This window comes from Rattus norvegicus, chromosome 20 (genome assembly GCF_036323735.1).
Source record: "Rattus norvegicus strain BN/NHsdMcwi chromosome 20, GRCr8, whole genome shotgun sequence".
Lineage (NCBI taxonomy): Eukaryota > Metazoa > Chordata > Mammalia > Rodentia > Muridae > Rattus > Rattus norvegicus.
The window spans coordinates 19,997,159-20,009,754 of record NC_086038.1 but is presented as its reverse complement, the minus strand read 5'-3'; the positions used below and the strand labels follow the sequence as shown (position 1 = coordinate 20,009,754).

At 41.1% G+C, this 12,596-nt stretch overlaps 1 pseudogene; it reads right to left on the bottom strand.

Moving 5' to 3' along the window:
* Positions 1–536: 536 nt before the first annotated feature.
* Positions 537–11,652, bottom strand: Rpl5-ps4 (ribosomal protein L5, pseudogene 4; annotated as a pseudogene).
* Between the last annotated feature and the right edge of the window lie 944 nt (positions 11,653–12,596).

The following is a 12,596-nucleotide window of genomic DNA, read 5'->3' as shown; positions in this document are numbered from 1 at the left end:
TCTCCCCAACTGAAAGTGCATTTGTTAAAGGCAAAGCCAAGAATCTGTAAAAGGCATGAGCCTAAGAGATAAACATCCTCTCATTGGTAAAGTGTGGGAAATGCGGTGCCAGAAACGCACTGCAAACCATGCTTCTACCACCCTGGGATGAGGGAGGCCCGTCTGGCACCGGCTTGCTGCTCTAGAGCCAATCTTTCCGTCTTCCTAACGTGGCAATCTCAAATGGCAACTTGGGGAGGAGTTTCATGATCGCAACGTTCGTAATAGGACAAGGGGAAAGCTTTGCCCACAGGTTTCCAAGTCCTTTGCAGCAGCCTCCTAGAGATTTAATCACTCAGATTGGCTGGACACTGAATAGAAAGCAAGCAGATGGTTATAGCACGCGTAGGACCACAGACATGAGCATTCGCTCTGGGCTCGCACCTACCGCTCTGCATCATGGGAGGGCTGAGGAAGGTGGTAGAGAAACTCCAATTAAGAGCTCCCAGGGAGAGATCCCTTTGACCACTTCCTTCTTCCATGACTGTAGCCTCACACAGGGTCTGCAAAATAATGTCTCTGCCTCTTTCTTACACTGCCGTGAGTCAGCCAGTCAGAGACGAGGGCACGGCAGTACTGCCTTTATATCACCTTTTGCCATTTGTTCTGCTTCAGAAGGGCGTTATGCGCTGACTTGGAGATCTCTAGCTGTAAGGAATTGCAAGGAATACAGTTAGATCCCTTGCCTTGTCGAAGAGAGAATAGGGGATGGAAACGTTGTTCCGCAGTTTAGAGGCCCATGTTGCTCTTGTATGGGACCCATGTTCAATTCCCAGCACCCACGTGGCAGCTCACAGCCGTCTGTTACTCCAGTTCCAAAGGATGGTTCGTTCGGCCAACAGAGTTGCAACAACAGGAGAGTGATGTCACTACCTTGACTTTAGTCTGCTTTCATCTCCTGTCAATAAATGTACCTCTCCTTGTATCAGTCATTCTTCTCAGTTGTGCTTTTTCTGCCTTTCAATTTTAATTTCTTTCTCTTTCCCCGAGTTCCTGATGTCAACCACTGCAACGTCTGACATAAGTTGGATTATTCCTTTACGTTTTTTTAAAGACAATCACATCCAGACGTAGTCATCCTCATAGCTTGAATCCGTTCTAAGAAGCTTGGGTATCTGGGAGTATTTTACCGTCAACAACTCCCTTCATACTCCTCCTGCTTTACAATGGCTGGGACGTTCCACTAATATCTCTTGTTTCCAACCTAAAGTCTTAAGAACCAAGAGGCTGTGGTGGCCTCCGTCCTTGACAAACTCTGGAACCAATGTTAGAAAACAAACCAGTTAAGAATGGACCCCTGCACCTTTGGGCTGCCCCTGTATTTGATTTAGATGCGGGTGACCTTAAGACGATTTTATCCTCCGATAGCGGCTCTCTACCTTCCTAACATTATGACCCTCCCCCGCCTTTTTGGCTTTGATCAATGTTCATTGTCTTTATGAAAAAAATCTTCATAGAAAATTGCTTTAGCTTTCAGCAGCCCATTCCTGAGCTCTGAGGAAGCTGCCTTCTTTTGAGCAACCCGATCTTTCTTCTGGGCAAGAGACATTTTGGGACGATTCCACCTCTTCTTCTTCACTTCTCTCTTGGGCTTCTTCTCATAGCCTGGGTTCTCTCGGAGAGCAGCGTGAGCTTTCTTATAAAGCTCCTCCATCAAGTCCGGAGACACGTTCTTGATGTTCTGAGAGAACTGTTTCTTATACACATCTTTACCTTCCTCCATCAGGTATCGCATGTAGTCTGCCACATTCTGACCCATGATGTGCTTCCGGTGCACCTCTGCACTGAACTCCTTGCCTTCAGAGTCATAGCCAGGGAATCGTTTGGTACCATGAGGGATAGATAAGCCTCCATCCACAGCTCCCTTCAGGGCGCCAAAAGCTTTATTGCCAGTTGTAGTTCGGGCAAGACCTGCATCCAAACATACACAAAAATAAACACATACACAGATAAAGAAAAATCTCTAATTTACCTATATTCAAAATCATCTCAGAGATACATCTAGAAGCCCCTGCGAGCACAATTCAAATCAATTCATTCTAAGCCATACATTCTTTGAGGTTGTAAATTCAAAGCAAATCACTCCCTTTGTGTCTCTGGTTTTAAAACTAATTTCTACTTGTCCAATCTTTATAGTTTTGAACCCTTAAACTAAAAAGGGCTGTTCTGAGGCGATCAGTCTCCTCCACTTAAAATGTTTCTAAACCGAAAACAAGCAGCAGTGATGTCATGGGCAGATCGTGTGTCACTTAGGGGGGGAAGGGCGCACAGAGAACTCCAATATTTTTCTCAGAAGAAATGAAGTTCAAATTCCTATTCACGTGGAGAGGAAAATCCAAGAACTAAACCTTTTATTAAAGGAAACCAAAAGAGAGTGTAATTTAGAAAATGCGGAAATGCCAGGGCGTAAAAAAGCCTTCGTTTTAATCACAGCCCACTTCGGACTTAACTCGTATTGAAGTGAGGAATGCCAAGGCTTAAAGTCCTTTTCTCCAAAATTGGGAAATCTGCCAGCCACTAGCAATTGAGTAATTATTTTTCCCCACAGGACACTTTGGGCTCATTGGAATGTGGTTTGAGAGAATAATCAGACTCAAGGAGATCCCGATGCCAGGGTAACACGAAGTGGTCACGATGCTCTTTTAGGGGCATGGTGAACTGTGCTGTAGAAACCTGTTTATGTTCTGTTTCAGTAGCATGGGGAGCTCAGAAACTCCCGGGAGACTTCTACAGTTTTAGAAATGTCTAAATGTTCAGTTATCATTCATCTCTAACAATAAACACAGTCAATGTATTTTGGGTCAACACTCCACAAGGAATGCTGTGCTTGAAGCTGATGATCGGACGCCAGTCCTTTTTAAACCAGGGTCCTAAATGAGTCTGTAGGACACCTCCCTTTTTGAGAAAAATAAAGTTAATGTGTATGTTTGCAAAACAAATGTAATTCTATTGATAGTTATCATTTGGACGTGTCACAAAAAATCATATTATGTGGTTTATAAATATTATCTTTGTAATGCTGCTAGTTCTCGCTAATTTCTTACCAAGAGACACTGGAGAGTAGGCTCAATGGTTAAGAGCATTGACTGTTCCTCCCGGAGACCTGGGTTTGATTCCCAGCACACTTGTGATGACTCACAGCCATATGCAACTGTCTGGATTAGGGTGAAGAGACACCATGACCAAGGCAACTCTCATAAGCACAACATTTCATTGGAGCAGGTTCAGAGGTCCAGTCCATTATCATCAAGGTGGGATCATGGCAGTGTCCAGGCAGGCCTGGTGCTGGAAGAGCTGAGAGTTCAACATCTTGTTCCAAAGACAGAGAGAAGACTGGCTCCCATGTAGTTAGGAGGAAGGTCTTTCAAAGCCCACCCCTAAAGTGACACACTTCCTCTGGCAAGGCCACACCTCCTAATAGTGCCACTCCCTGGGCCAAGCATATTCAAACCACCACAGTAACTCTTGTTTTTGTCCTTTTTTTTATTTCTCTGAGTATGGCTTACACATGGTGCACATACATGGAGATCACCCATTCACATCAAAATAAGTAAATGAAAAAGTTTAAGAAGTTAGTCCTTTCCCTCTACAGCACAGCGCTGCGCACAGAGGGCCTCAGTGGTTGCTTCTCAGAATGAGTTGGTTTCCATGGCACTAATCCTTAGTGTGCATGTTGGGTCATCCACATCCATTCTTGGAACCTCCTTGGAGAAGATTTTAATAGAGCCAAGACTTGATGTCTTTTAAGATACATGCCATGCTTTCCAAGCTAGTCTCTAAATCAGAACTGTGTCATCACAACCCATGTGACTCCACCATAAAAACACTGAGTGGTAAAGGTCAAAGGTCACACGGATCTGGGAAGCTGAACACAGAGGTTTGATCTCAGAACGGCATCTCCGGGCCTTCAGTGCTTGGTATATATACAGTATTTAAAAAATGATGTTATAGTTTATAGAACAATTTCTGCTCCCTCATGCTTATATCATCTAATATGTAGCATCCATAAATAAAAATATTAGAGCATAATGTATCTTCAGTCCTGGAGATGGTGCTTATGTCCTCGGGCAGTAAGGATGCTGAGAAGTCTCTCAGGCATTTCTAAGTCAGGTGTTAGACACAGTCCCATCCAGGATCAGCACATTACATGCATTCCGTGTGAGACAGTGACTGTTATGTGAGGATGAACAGTTTAATACCAAACGGCCCCTTTCCTACGTGCTTAGTTTTAGTTTTATAATCTTTTAAAATTTAATTTATTTTTACTTATTCACTTTATTTTTTTCAATTAAATTATCCATAGAAAGAAATATATATCTAATCTCCAAACACTTATGTGATAGCACTTTGGAATTAGCCACATCAATTTATCTTTTAAGAAGGTGATTTAAAAGCAATATCAAACACTGTGTCTTTGGACACAGTTTTATAAAAACGAGATGTTTCTTTACCGCAGTTTTCCCCTTGTCAAAATAATAATGCTCATGCAATGGTGTCTACTACTCAGTTGTTGTGTATATTTGTTCTTGCCCCATATGTTTTTGAAAATTGTTATTTATTTGTGTGTGTGTGTGTATGTGTGTGTGTGTGTGTGCATTCATGTGCCCGAGGGAGTCAGAGGCACCCCCTGAAGCTAGAGTTCCAGGTGGTTGTAAACTGCTTGATGTGGATGGTGGGCATTGAACTCAGGAACTCAGGTCCTCTTCAAGAACAATACATGCTCTTAAACCACTGAGCCATCTCCCCAGCCCTCGTGTGTTCTCTCTGAAGTGGATACTTCGCTGGCTAGGAGTGTCAGAGCCAGGGCTGTCATTCAATCAGCTTGAAATTGTTTCCTTACCCCACTAACAGTTCAGAGTCCTTTCACCGTCAGCAGTTCCCACACTCTCCCCACTTCCCAGGAATGAATAGGAACCTATGCTCTGTTTTTAGCGACTTTCCTCTTTAAGACATTTTGCATTTTCTACCTTTTCGGGGCACGCCTTGGTGTCCCACCCACTCACTCAGCACGGTGTCTTCAAGATCTCAGCCCTTCTATTTCTTTTCACCACCACGTGACTTCTCATCACATGGGCACACCACAAATTATTCATTCACCAGCTGGCAGACATCTGTCTAGCCAAGACACGGTATTATTTTACCTATAAATGCTTCATTGTACCTTTAAATGAGCAACATTCCAAAACTTCATATCACTTTAGGGTATCTAAAATAAATAAATAAACAATAATGCCTGGAAGGTATCAAATATATGGCTCACTGGTGTCTTTACCTCAAGGAAGATTTTTGTCTTATAGCATGTTTGATCCCATCTCATGGATATTCAAATCACCGATAGACCAGAAGAAAATTCTTCTTTCTTTGGAATTGAGAGACAGGAAGACTTTCCCATCTGCAGGGCTGTGATGTGAAGATCTACAGGTTACTTCCAGTTCCCAAAATGATCACACGAGCCCAGAGGTCTGGGCAGTCAGTAAAGTAAAGCAGGAATTGCAAAATATGGAAGATTCCATCTAGACCCAAGACTACAATTCTAAGTAAGTGATGGGATGTTGACAGATTTCTGAAAGGGTCATTTAGCCAGAACTCTCTCTAATCCACCCAGGCCTCAGAAGGCGGCCAAGGCCAAGGCCTGAGTCACAAAGAAAGAAGCAGTGCCAACGTCAAGATGGGAAGTTCATTAAGCAAACACGACAAGGCTTCATCTGCCTCTTTCACAGGTCTCTTTTCCCATGCCCTTCTCTTTGCCTTTCTTTCCTCTCAGGGAAATGAAATTACACTGTTTTTCATTGATATCAAAATGAATCCTTTAAAATACTATTTAAGAGCTTCTAGAACTTTCCCAGGCTATACAAGGAAACAGCAACATTATTCTCTTCTTATAACTGCAATTGTTACTGTGTTTACTGAATAGTTGTGTAGCTTTTGAGGGTGTGCATTTTACCTTGTGATTGAGTGATGACCTTAACCGGTATAGATTTAGATAATACTGTGTGTGTGTGTGTGTGTGTGTGTGTGTGTGTGTGTGTGTGTGTGTGTGTTCATATATAACAAAAAGAGAGGCTGAATAATGGGGCAGGGAGTGCAATTGGGAACTTTCACCTGATAGAGCACTAACATTCTAATCATGAATCCACAGCAGCCATGACTGTCGGCCAGAGTTCTGAAAAGAAATGGAAAGAGACTCACTATGTGAGTGGGAGGGAGAGTAGCTGGAGGAAAGGAGTCATTGGGAGTCAGAGTGGGAGATGAGAGATGGTAATGGGACGTGCATGTGACCACAGCACATTGTATGCAAGTATCACCCATGTTCCAGTCCTGCAACAGTGATGATCTAGTGCTACGGACACTGAGGCATGAGAAGTCTGAGAAACACCACGGAAATCAACTGTGAGAGGCTGTCTGGTTTAGACCAGTGAATCTTTAAGTATGTGTTCTGGGTAAGGTTAAGGAACACTGGGCATCATATGAAGTCACATCTGAACACTGACATGATGTTTTGTGGTTGTTTTGTCTTGAAAGGTAATAGCTCTCAGTTTCTCTGTGGACTTTATGATCTTCTGCCTCTAAAATATTATCGACTGATAATTAATTAATTAATAAAATATTATCTTGGTTTTGATCATGAGGGCCATGTGAAGTTCTGTGGTGATGATGTGATTTTTCCAACTTCTTATGTCTAATTGGAAAATTTAGAAGATGAGACACAGATCAAATACACTTAACCAAATATATCAATGGATAAATACATGAATGGATGGATGGAAAACTTGGGAAGCGCCTCTCTTTTACTTAATGCAAGCTTGTGAAAGCTTGGTCCAGTCCAACAGTGACCACTTAGCCAACTGCTCTATCAAACACCCCAACAATACCATGCAGGAAGTTTTAAGAATAAATAGAAATTGAGTGTCCTATATGGGAAATGGCATCTACAGAGGGCAGGTGTCCTGGTAGACCATGGTTAAAGAAAAATGTCAGAAGTAGATCTCAGAGTCAACTCTGAATGGGCAATTTAGGGACTCTGTATCTGTGTCTGGAGACCATAGGGCAGAGCTCTTAAACTCACATGAATCAAAGATGCCTTGAGTGTGCTGGACACAGGCTATGTGCACTCATCCATCACCCAATGACCTTCTCAGTGAGATGAGACCCCTTGAAGGCAAAGCACTTTGCTCCTTAAGAGGCTGTTGCTTGGAGACACCAAGAGTGAACTTAAACTCTGGAGCTGTTAAATCCTCAGGGATCCTGGTCATTTGTGCCATCCTGTATTTTGTGAGCTCTGGTCTCTTCGTTCATTAGGAAGAAGAAAACTTCCTTTATCCTCTGATGCCTCAGCGATGTACTAGAAGCAATGGAAGGCTCGCAATATTAAGAGATAAGCAAGAAGCGTCTCAGAAGGATCGGGCATTCCACAATGACATTGAAAACATATTGGAGTCACAATGTCTTAGCTTCTTAGCAGAATCATTGTGCCCAGAGTGTCTTAGTTAAGGGTGCCATGCAATGAAAGGACACCATGACCAAGTCAAAAGGAAAACCTTTAATTGAAGCTAGCTTACAATTTCAGAGGTTTAGTCCATTCATGTCATGACAGGCAACATGGCCGCTTCCAGGCAGAGATGGTCCTTGAGAAGGAGCTGGGAGTTCTACGTCTTAATCTCAAGGCAGCTAGAAGAAGACTATCTTCTTCAGGCAGCCAGGAGGAGGGTATTTCCCACATTGGGCAGAGCTTGAAGATAGGACCTCAAAGCCCACTCCCACAGTGATGCATTTCCTCCAACAAGGCCCCACGTCCTAATAACACCACTTTCCGTGGGCCAAGCATATTCAAATCACCACACAGGGTGTCATCTTGTAGATGTGGCTGTTGCATTTCAAGAGTCCCACGATGAAGAAGAACAGGAAAGCTGATGGGTCTCATTCCAAAAGCAGGATGCCATCAATCATCCGCCAGCCAGCATTTAGACAGAGTGAGTGAGCATTGGTTCCTCATGGCGCTAAAGGCCAGCAAGATGCAACTGTACCTTGCTTGCAAAAGGGAGTCTAAAAACTTTTTGAGTTCCCGCCTCAATTTGCATTTTGGAACTCAGAGAAGAAAAATCCATTTAAAATAGATTATCTGATGACAAGGAGTCAGACTTATGAAAAGAATATTTAAGCTTTATAGCAATGAGGGGGAAGAATAAAATACTTTCCTTACGGGAACATAATCTTTGTGAAATTAAACGTGTGTAATGATGGCTCCAAACATTGTCAAGGAGCCCAACAATAGCAATGAGGTCAGAAGTGGAAACGATGGAAAGCATCTCATCCAAGGAAATATGTAAATATATAATTTGACACCTATAACCACAAACCCTAATCCATATGCATTATGCATCTTTTTTGCCCTCCTAGATTAGTAGATTGCCATGTAGACTCACATGATTGATAGTAGTCAAATATCATTTCAGAATTACTCCTGAGTGGAATCAGGAGGAAATCATTAAAATACACAGTTTATGTTGTAAGCTTCACAGATGTTCAATAGAGATCTTGATGGAACGACGATAAAATATGCCTTCAACCATTTCAAGGAAATTCATATTTTTTCATTTTCTTTCGCATCTAAATTAAGCCCAAGTTCTGTTTTCTGATTCTATTTAGATGTGTCTGCCCAGAGAAAGTACTAGATCCAGAAATCAAATCAAGTATAATGTGTTGGGGGGTGTGGGGGGACCAGTTGACTTGAATTAGTCCTCCTAGACATTGACTATTTTTTTTTTCAAGCAGAAAGACATTGGTTTGGCTTCATCCCTCTCTCCAGGGCTCTTCTGAGCTACTCGACAAATCAGGGAAAGTAGATTTTAAGTGTCATTTTTGGTTCTGACACAAATAAAATTCCAAATTGCATCATGAACTAAATCAGCAATCCTTAGACCAATTCATTTTACACTCCTTCAAAATGGAGACCAGCTTTTGTGAATTTTACAAGGGGGAAAAATTGATTCATCTGCTCCACTCCAGTTTGCCTTTGAACACCGTCTCAGGTTCTCAGCCTGTACGGGGGCATTGTCTGCTGATCTATTTTTCCGAAGAACTTTTACTATGATGATTCGATAAGAAACACTATTTTTTCCCCCAAAAGGTATTCAGTTATTCCCTTGGTTTCTATTAGAGTAGATAAGTCCTTAGAGGTTTTTCTTTTCTTTTTTTAAATGAGTTTACATTTTCATTCCGTTTTCTTTGATTCAAATTGAAGGCTTTCTATGTTGGCTATTTTATCTCTCTGCTCTCGGAAAGCCAGACTCTCAGTTCTCCCCAAGGCATCCCTGGCTCCTCGCCACACCATCTGTAATGTACACATATCTTCACCTAGCTGGTCTATCCCAGCTCAGCTAGCTCTGGTAATTTTATATTATGGAGTCTTTGAGGAGAAAGGCATTCACTCTGAACTGATTTATTCCTTACTGTTGGTCCTAAACTTTGAATTCAGCTTGAAGGTAATCTAATACAGAAACAAAAGGCTAAGATTTTTCACAATGACTTAAGTAACAGATAGAAAGTTCTGGAACCCATTCATTGCTTTTATTAGAGTGGAATGGCTGGACACATTTGAACACTTGACAGATTCCAGATTTGAATTTAGGAGACTTTAAGATAGAACAAATGACTCTCAATAAAGCCTGCTTGTCTTTGCCCCTCTACTGTAGGCTGCCTTTTCTTCCTCCCAAGGTGATACCAGATTGGCTTCTTTATTTCTTTCCCTAGTGAAAGAAATTTCATATTTAATTTTTTCTTATCACCGTGATAAGAGAAAATATGCCTTCCTCGCTTTTCAGTGCGTGGTTCCAAAATTTTAATTTTCAAATTTAAATACTGAATATGGATTTAACCATTTTTTTTTGGACCTACAACAGCATCTACATGGGAACTGGTAAGCAGAGATATGCTTAGTCATAGCAGGAAGTGTCTTGTGTGGGCTCTTCGTTAGGAAAGCACCACAGTGGAAAATCATGAGGGGAAGACATTCATGGTTATTAAATAGGCAAGAATTCTAATCTCAGCGTTCACAGAGGCAGCTCTGAGGTGTTGAGAACGGATGATCTGTTTCAGCATAGAGTTTCATCGTTGAGAAAAATGGGGACAGCCGTTAAAAAAGATGATTTAAAAAATGAGCTTTCAATAGCCATTTGAACTATTTTCAATAGTTATGAATTTCTGGTGTTAATTAGCATTATGTTTGTCAGTGGACAAGGAACAGGAAAGTTAGTATGACTGGCCTCAAGGAGTTTCACAGTCATGATTAAGGCTTATGGTTGGAAGGTGATTCAGTGGTGCAGCCTAACACGCCTGAGGTCCTGGGTTTGATTCACAGCACCACAACAGGTAAGTAAATAAACCGATAAATATTAAAACTTAAAACCTAATGGAACACGCTGTACTTCATTACCAGCCTCTTAGCTTTGTCAGGCATCTGGAAACCCAGTGAATAAATATTCCTCCTCTGCCGGTGTTTCCTAGTGGTCCTGGAGCTGCCCTGAGCTGAAGTCCTAGCTGGAGTCTGCAAACGCATAGCACCAACAGTCCAGCCTGTGTTTACAGAACACTTAGCATGCTGATGGCCGGCCAAGCACTTTGTTCGCATGACCTAGCAGCCACTGGAGCGTCTTGTGCTGGGCCATTCATGTAGAACTGAGATGACCTCGCAGGGATCCTTTCAGTTTCTACAGAAGTTCTTGGGGGCAGAGATCGTGTTTTCTTCAGCTGGGACTTTTTTTTTTAACACTAACATAGTTTTGCAGTGAACGTTTCTCCCTGGCCTGGTCCTCTCTTGTATAATATATATACATGCATATATATATAAATATATACATATATGTATATTTGCAATGTATATATGTGGTATATTACTTATACCACACATATGCATATATATTGTACATAATATATTACATGACATACATAGAAACATACACATAATATATATTACACAATACACACATATGTATACATATTGGAGATATACATGTATATATTATATTATATTATATACACCTGTATGTACACATGTATAAATCATATATGCATACATGTTATATATTATATTATATATATACATAAAACAGTACATACATATAATATGTATATGTTCTATAATACATTAAACATATATAGTTATGTATACATATGTACATGCATATATTATACATAATATATTACAAATATATTATATAGCTATATATATTCTATAATATATACATAATATACATAATATATAACACAATACATATATATCTATTAGACATATATATTATATATTATGTATATACACACATAGTATATATAGTACAAATATATATAGTATATATCTATCGTGTGTGTGTGTGTGTGTGTGTGTGTGTGTGTGTTTTGCTTTTGTCCTTAATACTAGATTTCACTTGGGCCCTTTAACCTTCAAAGGAACAACAACACAGAAATGAACTCTAGAAAGGATTTGCAGCTGCAGATTCAGGACTGAATCAGGAACGTGCCTCAGGAAAGCAGCTGATAATGCCTTACTCTATGACGAACATCTTCGGTATAGACACAGGATTCACAGTCCACTGAGGATCTCTCAGAACCATTGGCCATCTTTCTATTGTGCCCTCCCACTTGATAGATTTCTTCCCTACTTAACAGGCCATCTTCGTCTTGAGCTTTCTGCTATTACTTATTTAATAACTCAGCTTCTCATATGAATTCTTTCTGCTAATAGCATCATAGAGCAAATCTGCTCTCTCCACACATAGTTCTGGGGTGAAATTTGCCAGTGTAGGCTGGGGCCTACATAACAACTTCTGACAGCTGGTACAAGAACACTTGTACTTTGGTAGTTCCCACGTGTGTGTATGTGTGCGTGACATGTGTGATTTTGGTAATAGTGTGTGGATGTATGACTGTATATATATGTATGTATGTGTGTGTGTATATGTATGTATGCATGTGCATTTGCATATACGTGTGGTTGTATGTATATGTGTATATGTGTGTTGTGTGTATATATATGTATGTGTGATTGTATGTATGTAATTGTATGTATATATGTGTATGTATGTGTATATATGTATGTGTGTATAGGTGCATATGTATATTTGTGTGTATGTGTGATTGTATGTATATGTGTGCATGTGTGTATATTTGTGTGTATATATGTATGTATGTTGACTGTATGTATGTTGGGAATTGGTTCTAATGCTTTGTCTTAATTCAGCTTCCAAAAGCCTTGTTTTCAGACAATGAGGGTCCCTGCCCCCCAGCTGGATTTGATTGGTAATAAAAAACTGCCATAGAACCAATCGCTGGGCAGGGAGATGGAGGCAGGACTTTCAGATTATGTGGGCAAGGGACCTAGGGAGAGAGGTGAGAATTGCCATGACATGGAGACAGAGGGATCCGATTTAAGAGCTCCAGGAGAGAACTCATCCAGCAATGTAGGTGGAAAGGGAAAACAGCCCTATGTTACAGGGGTGAGAGTAGAGGAGTGGGGGGATGGAGGGTGGTGGGTGGGAGGTAGAGGACGGGGCGGGGGGTGGAGG